Source organism: Convolutriloba macropyga, unplaced genomic scaffold, assembly GCF_964194025.1.
Source record: "Convolutriloba macropyga unplaced genomic scaffold, txConMacr16.3 SCAFFOLD_2629, whole genome shotgun sequence".
Classification (NCBI taxonomy): Eukaryota; Metazoa; Xenacoelomorpha; order Acoela; family Convolutidae; genus Convolutriloba; species Convolutriloba macropyga.
This window is the reverse complement of record NW_027452823.1, coordinates 1-10,000: the sequence shown is the minus strand read 5'-3', so window position 1 is coordinate 10,000 and position 10,000 is coordinate 1. Positions and strand designations below refer to the sequence as shown.

General features: G+C 43.2%; 1 pseudogene; it reads right to left on the bottom strand.

Moving 5' to 3' along the window:
• Positions 1–1,296: 1,296 nt before the first annotated feature.
• On the bottom strand, positions 1,297–1,448 carry LOC142357820 (5.8S ribosomal RNA; annotated as a pseudogene).
• Positions 1,449–10,000: the final 8,552 nt, after the last annotated feature.

Below are 10,000 nucleotides of genomic sequence, written 5' to 3'. Positions count from 1 at the left end.
TTCAACTGTTCTCATGCAGAATTTTTGCTCATTCTTATCCCAAATTTTGACCTGGCTACTAGTTACACTCCTTGTACTTATTGCAAAATGACCACAAATTTCAACAGCTTTCACATGTTGCTGTTTCGGCTTTCGCTTACTACAGTCAACATAATACTCGTTGCAAAATAAGTGCTCGGCATCTGCAATTTTCCAAAGACGAAGTTTCGCCAGTTCAATTTTCGCTCGCCAATTATGGCTACTAATTCACACGGTACTGAGCTCAACAACATTAAATTTGTTCAGCAAGACTTTCACATGTTGATGTTTTGGCTTTCGCCTACTAGAAGCAACATAATACTCGTCTTGTTAGCTCATTCAATGAGAATAGCTTTTCCCGTTGAGAATTTTTGCCTTCAATTGGCGTTGTAGTGAGTTTGGCTACTCAGATCACCAAATACTTGTGACAATTCGAACCAGAAATGTTTTCAATTTTCACATGCTGATGTTTCGGATTCAACCTACTAGAAGCAGCATAATACTTGTATTCAACAATTTCTGTATCAAATCCCAGTTTTCTCTGGTGCATCTTTGCCAAACTATTCCAAACTGCCTGAGTCTGAATACCAATTACAGGTACTAGTAAATGCACGTTACTAAGGACTATATAGTTCTAGGTTACTGTACACAACGACGTTCACATGTTGATGTTTCAGCTGCCGCTTACTAGAAACAACATAATACTTATCGTGCATACCTTTCCATAACTTGTCCTTTTCAGATGCATTAGTTTCCCTTTGTCTTGGCTTCTACAGTCAGACTGGCTACTAGTAACAGCACAGTACTAATCACATATCGTTCTACAGTTTGCAGACAACTTTCACATGTTGATGTTTCAGCTTTCGCCTACTAGAAACAACATAATACTCGCTGTATACATTTGTAGTTCTCTATGTAACTTTCATGTGAAGAAGTTTCGCCAGTCTTTTTGACTGTCTCAAATCTGAGTCATGCTTAGGCTACTAGTTGCTTCATAGTACTTATCGCCTCGAGATCATTGAACAAAACTTGATTTTCACATGTTGCTGTTTCAGCTTCCGCTTACTAGAAACAACATAATACTAGTCTCATTAAGTTCCGTCTCTTTGCAATTTTCTTATGAAGAAAATTCGCCATCACAATGACTCCAGCAGTTCTTGATCAAGGAATGCAATCATTGATCAGAATGCTATTATTTGAATCGGTTCTGCTTTAAGTGTTCCAATTTTATTGGAAGCACCAACAATAGAACATCAATGTGTTCAATCGAGAGTTATATAACCCTGAATCGGACGCAGTCAACAGCCGAAGCCGAGACCGCCTTTTGCGTTAGAGAGGTCGGTAAACAAATCTTGCGATTCATACCGAATTAACACATATAGCTGTGCTCCTCTTCGTAAAGCGAGCCAAGTGATCCCCTGTTGAAGGATGTATTTGGACCAATCTAGTAGCATTTGGTTTCCAACAAGCTCTCCCAAGTTAGCTTACTTATTGGGCTTTTCAACCAATTCGGTTGGCTACAAGCATCATCAAAGTACTAGCCACAGTTTGATCGCAAAATTCTACGACTTTCACATGTTGATGTTTCGGCTTGCGCTTAGCCTACTATAAGCAACATAATACTAGTCATATCATAGAGCGTGATCAGCTTGTGACGTTCTCATGATGAAGTTTCACCAACAGTGTCTCACTTCGAGCTTAAATCCAGCTACTAGTAACTACACAGTACTGACTGCAACGATAACTTTTATCTATACCTTTCACATGCTGCGCTTTCGGCCAGGGCCTACTAACGTCAACATAATACTCGATATAAACTTTTGTTCATGATGCAGCTTCCCCATGCAGAAGTTTCGCCTTCAAATGCTCTCTTGGCCATATGACGTAAGAAAAGGTTACTAGTAACATCACAGTACTAGCCACAGTTTGATTGCAAAATTCTACGACTTTCACATGTTGATGTTTCGGCTTGCGCTTAGCCTACTAGAAGCAACATAATACTAGTCATATCATAGAGCGTGATCAGCTTGTGACGTTCTCATGATGAAGTTTCACCAACAGTGTCTCATTTCGAGCTTAAATCCAGCTACTAGTAACTACACAGTACTGACTGCAACGCTAACTTTTATCTATACCTTTCACATGCTGCGCTTTCGGCCAGGGCCTACTAACGTCAACATAATACTCGATATAAACTTTTGTTCATGATGCAGCTTCCCCATGCAGAAGTTTCGCCTTCAAAATGCTCTCTTGGCCATATGACGTAACACAAGGTTACTAGTAACATCACAGTACTAGCCACAATTTGATCGCAAAATTCTACGACTTTCACATGTTGATGTTTCGGCTTGCGCTTAGCCTACTAGAAGCAACATAATACTAGTCATATCATGGAGCGTGATCAGCTTGTGACGTTCTCATGATGAAGTTTCACCAACAGTGTCTCATTTCGAGCTTAAATCCAGCTACTAGTAACTACACAGTACTGACTGCAACGATAACTTTTATCTATACCTTTCACATGCTGCGCTTTCGGCCAGGGCCTACTAATGTCAACATAATACTCGATATAAACTTTTGTTCATGATGCAGCTTCCCCATGCAGAAGTTTCGCCTTCAAATGCTCTCTTGGCCATATGACGTAACACAAGGTTACTAGTAACATCACAGTACTAGCCACAATTTGATCGCAAATTCTACGACTTTCACATGTTGATGTTTCGGCTTGCGCTTAGCCTACTAGAAGCAACATAATACTAGTCATATCATAGAGCTTGATCAGCTTGTGACATTCTCATGATGAAGTTTCACCAACAGTGTCTCATTTTGAGCTTAAATCCAGCTACTAGTAACTACACAGTACTGACTGCAACAATAACTTTTATCTATACCTTTCACATGCTGCGTTTTCGGCCAAGGCCTACTAACGTCAACATAATACTCGATATAAAATTTTGATCATGATGCAGCTTTCCCATGCAGAAGTTTCGCCTTCAAATGCTCTCTTGGCCATATGACGGAACACCAGGTTACTAGTAACATCACAGTACTAGCCACAGTTTGATTGCAAAATTCTACGACTTTCACATGTTGATGTTTCGGCTTGCGCTTAGCCTACTAGAAGCAACATAATACTAGTCATATCATAGAGCGTGATCAGCTTGTGACGTTCTCATGATGAAGTTTCACCAATAGTGTTTCATTCGAATTGGTTCTGCTTTAAGCTCTCCAATTGTTTTGGATGAACCAGTTTTGCCCTTCGAAGCCACTTTTGTGAGCTTTTGTGGGTCTTTACCAAGAGGATATACCTCAAGGCCTCTTTCAATTCCTTTAAGTTTCTTTCAACTCCTTTACAGTTTTCTAGGTTCACATAGCTGCAAACCTTATTTCTAGTTTTAAGTCTGGCCAACTTGGGGAGAGTTGGTGCAGACCGTGACCAATTCTAGTAGGATGCCACAACAAGAATGTGATCAACTTAGCTTGTCGATGAACCTGCCCACATTCAAACAACTCTATCGCCTTTTCCTCGTATAGTTATATGCGAGGGCCCTCTCATAGAGAGCGCTGTTAGCAACCTTTTCCACATAGACGATAAAGTTGTGAGTGTTTTGCACATGGCTGTTGTCATCACCACGTGACGAGTCAACTCAGCTTGACTCTCTACACTCCGACAAGCTTTGCACATACGCCTTTAGTTCAGTATGTGTCTTTAATCTGACTCCGGTGCCTCAAGCCGGAAAAATTGTCAGATTATGATCATTATCGGTTAGTCATCCCGATGCAAGATCGTATCGTACTGTCTTTGTCTACCTCCAGATTCCGAAGAACAGGAGGAGACTCTCCCAGACCTACATATCTGGGAGAATGTTCAGAGGGCGAGAAGCTGTGGATTACTCTCCCCTAAGAACTGACTAAACTTTACCCTCGTCCAAGGTAAGTTTATTTTAGCTAGCCTTCTATGTAAAGGATCTGAGGCTAAGCTGTGTTTTTTTCGAGCCTTTGGCTCGGAGCAAGTTCAGTGGGCGCCCCGAGTAGCTCAACTCTTTCCCACTGAACAGCGCAACGCTCTGTCACTCGCTGGGATTTTTGCGTGTCGGTTCTAACCACGCGACTTGTGGACCTTTTTAGGCCTTTCTCATTCACAAGTCTATAGCTGGGCTTCTATAACCCAGCTTCTGAGATCTAGATAGCTGCAGTTCTGCTAGGCTGCTTTTGCTAACTAGTCTCCCTTTAAGCAGTCCCTTGCCATGACTGCTGAACTATGTATCCACACAAGTAGTTTTTGAGCTCGATACATAATTCGAGATTGGTTGCCAAGCAATCTCTAGCGACAGAGCGTCATGCGCACTACAGACATGGCCTCTACCAGCAGCCATGCCCGAAGGAATCAATCACTGATCCTTCCGCAGGTTTCCCCTACGGAAACCTTGTTACGACTTTTACTTCCTCTAGACAATTAAGCTCGATCCGCTTCATCCCGTTGCCGGAGACCGAAGTCCCAACAGTAGGAATTTGCAATTCTTGCTTAACTATCCAATCAGTAGTAGCGACGGGCGGTGTGTACAAAGGGCAGGGACGTAATCCCTATGAGTTGTTGACTCATAAGTACCAGGAATTCCTGGTTCACGTCTGCAAGTTACAACAGACGATCCCCTTGAAGCGCTGTACTTTTCTCTGATTGCCCAGTCCATTTCGGACCAAGGGCTGAGTACTCAATCTAAAAGTACACAGTGTAGCGCGCGTGCAGTCCAGAACATCTAAGGGCATCACAGACCTGTTATAGCCTCACTTCATCTGCGGTATTTAATTCCGCATAGTTCCTCTAAGAAGTGTTTGAATTCACATATAGTGAATTTCATTATTTAGATGGAGAAGATCTCGTTCGTTATCGGAATTAACCAGACAGATCACTCCACTAACTAAGAACGGCCATGCACCACCGCCCATATAATCATGAAAGATATTCAATCTGTCAATCCTTAAGATGTCTGGACCGGGTGAGTTTTCCCGTGTTGAGTCAAATTAAGCCGCAGGCTCCCACTCCTGGTGGTGCCCTTCCGTCAATTCCTTTAAGTTTCGATTTTGCAACCATACTTCCCCCGGAACCAATAAACTTTGGTTTCCCGGTTAATCTCTTGCCAAGTCAAGATCGACTTTGACAAATTGTAGGTTGGTATAGTTTATGGTCAGAATTACGAGGGTATCTAATCCTCTTCAATACTCTGACTTTCGTTCTTGATTAATGAAAACATTCTTGGCAAATGCTTTCGCAGTAGTTTGTCTTGCCACGATCCAAGAATTTCACCTCTAACGTAGCAATACAAATGCCCCCGTCTGTTCCTTTCAATCATTACCGCACTCAGCCAACCGGCATCAATCGAGTAGCGGGTCATTCTCCATTATTCCATGCTTTATTATTCGATCCCAAAGGATGCTTTGAACACTCTAATTTTCTCAGGGTGAAAACACCGTTTCCACAGTTCGTCACATTTAAGTGCAAACTATTTCTTCGATGCGAAGGATGAGCGGAACGAGTCAACAGATTTAACTGAAGACCATGTTGCCGTTCTACTCAAACAGATCCAACTATGAGCTTTTTAAACGCAGCAACTATTGCATACGCTTGTAGAGGCTGGTATTACCGCGGCTGCTGGCACCAGACTTGCCCTCTACTCGTTCATCAATGGAGCTTTTAAGTCCATTCCATTCTGATTACAAACCATAAAGGTTCATATCATTATTTCTAGTCACTACCTCCTCGTGCGGAGAGTGGGTAATTTGCGTGCCTGCTGCCTTCCTTGGATGTGGTAGCCGTTTCTAAGGCTCCCTCTCCGAATCGAACCCTGATTCCCCGTTACCCGTCACAACCATGGTAGTCCGTTACACTACCATCATAGGTTGATAGGTCAGAAATTCGGAAGTTCCGTCCCCAAGCCGAAGCTATCTGGGATCTTTCAGTTACTAGGACTCATCACGGGATGTGTCTGTACTTAGCAAATCACCCGGTGTAGTCTTGTAAAAGTCTCCGACAGTGTCGGACAATCAGCATGCATTAGCTGCAGGGTTACCGCAGTTTATTCATTTAGCTTGCAAATCAACTAATAGATAGTAACTGATTTAATGAGCCATTCGCGGTTCCACTTTTTCAAGCTTCGCTTGCACATGCATGGCTTAGTCTTTCAGACAAGCATATGGCAACTGACAGGATCAATCAGTTTAATTGTACTTTGAACAATCTTTCGATTTGTTCGAATTTAGAAAGACATAGCCTTGCGGCCTCGTCAATCTTGCTTTGAGCTTTTTAAATCACGAAGAGTTTCAATGCATGCTTTGGCATGGCTACTAGTTACTACACAGTACTCTACACACTTAGAGTTACCCACGATTACACATTTCACATGCTGATGTTTCGGCTCGCGCGTACTAGAAACAGCATAATACTATGTGTACTGGTAGATAGCGCTCTGTGAGCATTTCCCATGAGCAGGTTTTGCCCTCCAAATCTCTGTTCTACTGTTACCAATACCGGCTAACAACTGTATCATACTAGGGAGAATTGACTCATGATTTAAAAACCAGATGTTCACATGTCGATGTTTCGGCTCTCGCCTACTAGAAACAACATAATACTAGTCTGTTAAAAATCTCAATCACGCCGCCTCTTCAGATACAGAAGTTTTACCTTTTATTGGTTAGAGAACAGCTTTCCAGCTGTCGACATGGTTACTAGTAACAACACCGTACTCAACACAAAAACTTTTCAACTTCACAACTTTCACATGCTGATGTTTCTGCTTTCGCATACTAGAAACAGCATAATACTTATTGTTTTGTCAAGTAATTTGTGTGTCTTTCCCATGTGAAGTTTCACCGGTCAACAATGTTTCCCTGACCAATTACGGCTACTAGTAGCTGTATAATACTAGGGAAAATGATTGAGGATTTAATATCAGATTTTCACATGTTGATGTTTCGGCTTTCGCCTACTAGAAACAACATAATACTAGTCTGCTAAGAAATCTCGCTCAAATTGCCTTTTCACATACAGAAGTTTCACCTTCTATTGGTTAGAGAACAGTTCTCAGCTGTCGACATGGTTACTAGTAACAACATCGTACTCAACACAAAAATTCTTCAACTTCACAACTTTCACATGCTGATGTTTCTGCTTTCGCGTACTAGAAACAGCATAATACTTATTGCTTTGTCAAGAAGTGTGTGTGTCTTTCCCATGCGAAAGTTTCACCGGTCAGCAATAATTGCCGTGTCCAATTAAGGTTACTCATAGCTGTATAATACTAGGGAAAATGATTGAGGATTTAATATCAGATTTTCACATGTTGATGTTTCGGCTTTCGCCTACTAGAAACAACATAATACTAGTCTGCTAATAAATCTCGCTCAAATTGCCTTTTCACATACAGAAGTTTCACCTCTTCTTGGTCACTGTACAGATGATGCTGTCTGTTCTTTATTTGGTTCTGCTTATTATAAGGAGGGGCATCACTCCTTCCTCCTTGGTTTGCATGCATTAAGCCTGCTTTGTGAAAAGCGTATCTTTCTAGCTTTTTCTTCGCCTTACTCGAGTAGGACGATACAATCCAGACATTAGTCAGTCTTGGTGTAAAGTCACTGAGTATTATTCGGTTCTGCTTTATTCAGCAATATGCTGTATAATTGTTGTAATTTGCGAACATATTTGTTCTCAGTTCCGAACTACTAGCGACGACAGATTACCAGCGGTCATGAGCCATCAAGGTAGTTCTTTGGTGCATCAAGTAGAGAGGTGCCATCAAACAACACTTCCCTAATAATGCTACACACATAGAATTTGCTACAGTGCAGCTTTTTACTTTGCAAAATTTGCGCACAAATTTTGCATAGAATAAATGTTTTATCAAGATTTTTAGATCCCCTCCCTTGAGAGAACGTTACTCCTTTAAGTGAACACCCCGCGGCGTCCTGTTGTTATTGCTTATAACCATTTCGCAAGCCGGAGGCATAATGCACTACGCAAGCCGCTACTTTGGCACAGAGGCACCTAGTTTTACACCCGGGACTTCAGGTGGCCCAGTTTTACACCCAGTACAGCGGTGCCAGTTGGTAACCCGGTGGATCCTCGGAGACCAGACATGATCATAGATCAAACCCGATGTATGCTACTCCTGAACGTATAGTATCTCCACTGTGCAATGAAATTATCGTTCGTTTCGGGCCTTCCTATACGTTCAGCAGACAATCGCTAGGAATTCACCTCGTGACCCGTGGTGACCACACTGGATTTCAAGTTTATTGATTTGGACAGACCTGTCATTTATTTTGCTTTTCAGCTTCAGTTCTGCTCGATCTAGCTTGCCTAAGGCTTGATCTCGCTTTGCTCACCCCTGTAGGAGCCTCTACTAGTACCACTCGGAGTAATGGGGAATCCACCAGACCTAATCGATGAATGCCATCAAACAACAAACATCATACCCGGCTTCATCAGGCATATTTTATTACTTCCGAGAGGTACTTTAGTATCAGATCTTTCTCCATGCCTCTTATGAGGACCCGTCAGACCTTTCGGTTTATCGTTTAGCTTCAGTCCTGCTCGATCTAGCTTTCCCAAGGCTCGATCTAGCTCTATTCGCCCCACTAGAGGGGCTCTCTAAGACCCCTCGGTCTTAGTGTTAGCTCCGGTACTGCTCGGTCGTGCTTGCTGAAGGCCCGACCCAGCTTTAGTTTAGATTCTCGTACTTTCTCTTGGCCTCTCTAGGAGGACCAGACAGACCTCTCGGTCTATCGTTTAGCTTCAGTCCTGCTCGATCTAGCTTGCCCAAGGCTTGATCAAGCTCTATTCGCCCCGCTAGAGGGCTCTCTAAGACCCCTCGGTCTTAGTGTTATCTTCTGTAATGCCTAACCAAGCTTACTACAGGCCTTGGTCAGGTCTTTATCGGTCACCGATTAGTAACAGACCAATCATAGGGCCTTCCACCCTATCCGGGTTGAGGTCTTTAGTCCAGCCATATTTTGACAAGACACCTCTCCCTAATAATGCCCCACACATAGAATTACTGTCCATGCAGTATTTAACTTGTGTTTTTTTCTAAAATTTGATTTTCACTTTTTGGAGGTTCATTTGCTCCTCTGACACTCTTTCAGCTTCAATCTTACTCGATCTAGCTTTCCCAAGGCTCGATCTAGCTCTATTCGCCCCACTAGAGGGCTCTCTAAGACACTTCGGTCTTAGTGTTAGCTCCGGTCTTGCTCAATCGTGCTTGCTGAAGGCGCGATCAAGCTTTAGTTAGCTTCTCGTACTTCCTCTTGGCCTCTCTAGGAGGACCAGACAGACCTCTCGGTCTATCGTTTAGCTTCAGTCCTGCTCGATCTAGCTTTCCCAAGGCTCGATCTAGCTCTATTCGCCCTGCTAGAGGGCTCTCTAAGACCCCTCGGTCTTAGTGTTAGCTCCGGTACAGCTCGGTCGTGCTTGCTGAAGGCCCGATCAAGCTTTAGTTAGATTCTCGTACTTTCTCTTGGCCTCTCTAGGAGGACCAGACAGACCTCTCGGTCTATCGTTTAGCTTCAGTCCTGCTTGATCTAGCTTTCCCAAGGCTCGATCTAGCTCTATTCGCCCTGCTAGAGGGCTCTCTAAGACCCCTCGGTCTTAGTGTTAGCTCCGGTACAGCTCGGTCGTGCTTGCTGAAGGCCCGATCAAGCTTTAGTTAGCTTCTCGTACTTTCTCTTGGCCTCTCTAGGAGGACCAGACAGACCTCTCGGTCTATCGTTTAGCTTCAGTCCTGCTCGATCTAGCTTTCCCAAGGCTCGATCTAGATCTATTCGCCCTGCTAGAGGGCTCTCTAAGACCCCTCGGTCTTAGTGTTAGCTCCGGTACAGCTCGGTCGTGCTTGCTGAAGGCCTGATCAAGCTTTAGTTAGCTTCTCGTACTTTCTCTTGGCCTCTCTAGGAGGACCAGACAGACCTTTCGGTCTCTTGCTTAGCTTCA